General features: G+C 50.0%; 1 non-coding gene across 1 annotated transcript; it reads right to left on the bottom strand.

The window, feature by feature from the left end:
* Positions 1–2964: 2964 nt before the first annotated feature.
* On the bottom strand, positions 2965–3038 carry TRNAV-GAC (transfer RNA valine (anticodon GAC)). Its single transcript has one exon. It is a non-coding gene; the product is annotated as a tRNA-Val (tRNA).
* Positions 3039–3245: the final 207 nt, after the last annotated feature.

Genomic DNA, 3245 nt, shown 5'->3' on the forward strand with positions numbered 1-3245 from the left:
GTGGGCGTGCGGCGGGGAGGGCAGCGAAGCCTGCTTGCTCCGAGCGGCCTCCCCGCCGCACGTGGGTGAAGACAGGGTTCAAACGCATCGATCTGGCAAAGGTGGGACTTTCACCTTTCGTGAATGACCTGTGGGTTTGGGGGTCAGCAGCCGCCCGGAGAGGCCGGACAATTAGGAGTCAAAAAGAACAAAGCATCCAAGCACAGATGTCCAAGTGCGGACCTTTGCTGGCAAGGAAGCCGACACCCGGGGTCCTCTGGCTCGTCCCCTAATGTGTCTCTGTCTCAGGGTCCCCCCTGTAAACGGGCACTCCTACCCATGTCGTAGGCCGGGGGGATGACCCTGTGAGCCGCACCCCACGGACCGGGTGACCAGCAGGTGCTGGAGGCCCTCGGCGCAGGTGGGTGGGAGGCCAGGGACCCCGCCGTGGGGGCCTGTGGAGGGTGGGGGTGGGGGAGGCGAGGTCAGGGGGAGCCTGGCACTTTCCAACCAGACTGGCTGGCACCAGGACCGCCCCGCACTTCCGCTTTTCCGCCCGAGAAGCCCGCTGCTCTCTCGTAAAGCCAGCACACAGCCTGCAACCCGGGGTTTACTCCTCCACGCACAATTTAGCATGCAGTCAGGCGTGTCTGCAGCCCCTGAGCCACGTGAAGGCATCCTCGCCGGCGGACGAGGGCTAAGCCGATTACCCTGCCCAGTGTGGCTCTGCTTTTGCAAAGATGCAACGACCCCCATGAGTGTGTGCGCGAGCCAGTCGAGACAGGGTTTGAATTAGGGATTCTGGATCGAAAGCCTGACCGTGTCTGAACTCTCCGTAACCCGGTAAATTCTTCAATGTCCTATTAGGAGGAAATTAAAGCTCGGCTGGGCTGGTTATAGATCAGCAATAATAGGAAATCCTATTATAAACGCGTCAGGAGACCTCACATTTCCTTAATGTCCAGAACCAGCGAGCGGCATCGATTTGCTTGACACGAAGCCCAGAAGCCGGGTTTTTATTGCCTCGGTCGTGGGCTTGTTTTTCTGTTCTTACGGCTGAATGTCAGTCATTTCAGGAGAGCTTGGTTAGAACTGGACTCAAGGTCCTAAAAACGGGACAAACGTGTGGGGGATGGAGACGCTCAGAACCAGAGGCTCTCCAGCGTGAAAATCCTTTCTCTGTCTCTTTGCCCCTTGCTTGCTTTTCCTTCTAAACATGTCTTTCCTGGTGAAGTTTATTGCGGAAAAATTCTCGTGTTTAAAAAGCGGTTTCCATTGAGGGGTCGTTGTAAGTCATGACTGGAGCCCTGGGCCCCACGAGCGATGGCGGACACTCCCTCGGAGGCGGCGGGGGAGGAAGCGGGCTGAGAGGGAGGGCCCGGGGAAGAGGGCAGAGCGCAGCCACGCCTGCACCCAGGCAGCCCAGGTGTCGGAAGTGGGATACGCAGTAACGGGGGTGGCGCCCCCCACGCCCTCCCCTCTGGCCTCGCCGTCACATCCATGCTCCAGTCGGGGAATTCTCTTTCTTTCTGATCAATTGTTGGTTGGGAATTTAAGTTCCCTGAGTGGTTCGTGCTTTTCCAGGAATATCTTTTGATGGGAATAATAATGGGGATGGGGATGGTGACGTGGGTGTTGCCATCTGAACCTGAAAGTCCTCATTTGCCTGAGGGACACACTGTGCTTCGTGTAACTGGACGCTGTAACTGAGCATCTGACAGCACCTTCTACAAGGCCTTTTTCAGGGGGGAAATGGAGAAACGTAAGCCAGGAGGTGCGTGCACCCTACCTCACCTAAGAGTCTGCTAACCAGCTCTGATTGACAGACCAGAGACACCTGGAACCAGGCCCCTGGCTTCGGGGACTCTCGGTTTTGCCTCATTACTTTTGGTGGTTGTTTTAGCAATTTCTTTGTTTCAGTTCTGTTTTATTTGTTTTTTGCTTTTGTTTTGTTTTGGGGGGAGGTAATTAGGTACCGGGGATTGAAGCCAGGACCTCGTGCATGCCAAGTGCACATCCAACCACGGAGCTACACCCTCCCCTCAACGGTTTCTTTATCACACCCTTTATTATGTGTAATAAAGAGAAATGTAATGTGGGCCACCTATGTACTCTTTTTTTTTTTTTTTTGAGAACTAGGTCAGCCAGTGTTGTAATTTTTGCTTTAAAGGTCACGCATCATTTAGAAAGCTCTTTTGCATTTACCTCTAGTTTTTACTCTTTCCATTGCTCTGTCCTTCCTTCTTGATGTTCCAAAGTTCTCCCCCTTACTTCCCGTTTTCTGTTTAGAGGGCTTCCATTAGACAGGTCTGTTGGTGACGAAGTCCCTTGGTTTCCTGTCATTTGAAAATACCTTTATTTCATCTTTAGTTCTTCTTCTTCTTTTTTGATCTTTTTGTGGGGGGAGGTAATTAGGTTTACTCATTTACTTTTGATGGAGGTGCTGGGGATTGAACCCAGGACCTTGGGCACGCTGAGCACACACTCTACCACTGAGCTACACCCTCCTCCCTGTTTCATCTCCAGTGTCTGTGAAAGGAAATCTGCTGTCACTTGACCTGTTTTTCCGTCTCTTTTATGCTTTTTTTCCCTTTCTTTTTGGCTTTTAGAGGTTTGGTTATGATGTGTCTTGGTGTGAACGTCTTTGACACATTCTGTTTGGAATTCACTCAGCTTCTTGAATCGACAGGTTTACGGTTTGTAAAAAAATTTTTGTGTGCCAAATTCAGGAATTTTTGAGACATTATTTTTTCAAATACTCTCTGTCTCCCACCCTCTCCTGGATTCCTGACAACACGAATGCTAGATTTTTTGTTACAGAATTTGAGGTCCCTGAGGCCCTTTTGTCCACTGTCCAGGTGGGCAACTTGTATCATTCTTGCTTCAAGTTCATGGATTCTGTCTTTTTTGTCTGTTTATTTGTTTTGGGGTTTTTTTTTTGCATCTTTTTTTAGGGGATGGGTAATTAGGTTTATTAATTAATTTTGGGGGGGTACTGGGGATTGAACCCAGGACCTCATGCATGTCAAGCATGCACTCTACCACTGAGCTACACCCTCCCCCTAATTCTGTCTTAATTTCTATCGTCCTATTCTCAAGTTCACTGACTCTGTCTTTTTTGTTTATTTATATGTTTTGGGGTTTTTGGGGGGAGGGGCAGTTAGGTTTCTTTCTTTCTTTCTTTCTTTCTTTCTTTCTTTCTTTCTTTCCTTCTTTCTTTCTTTCCTTCCTTCCTTCCTTCCTTCTTTCTTTCCTTCTTTCTTTCC

Source organism: Camelus bactrianus, chromosome 36, assembly GCF_048773025.1.
Source record: "Camelus bactrianus isolate YW-2024 breed Bactrian camel chromosome 36, ASM4877302v1, whole genome shotgun sequence".
Taxonomy (NCBI): Eukaryota; Metazoa; Chordata; class Mammalia; order Artiodactyla; family Camelidae; genus Camelus; species Camelus bactrianus.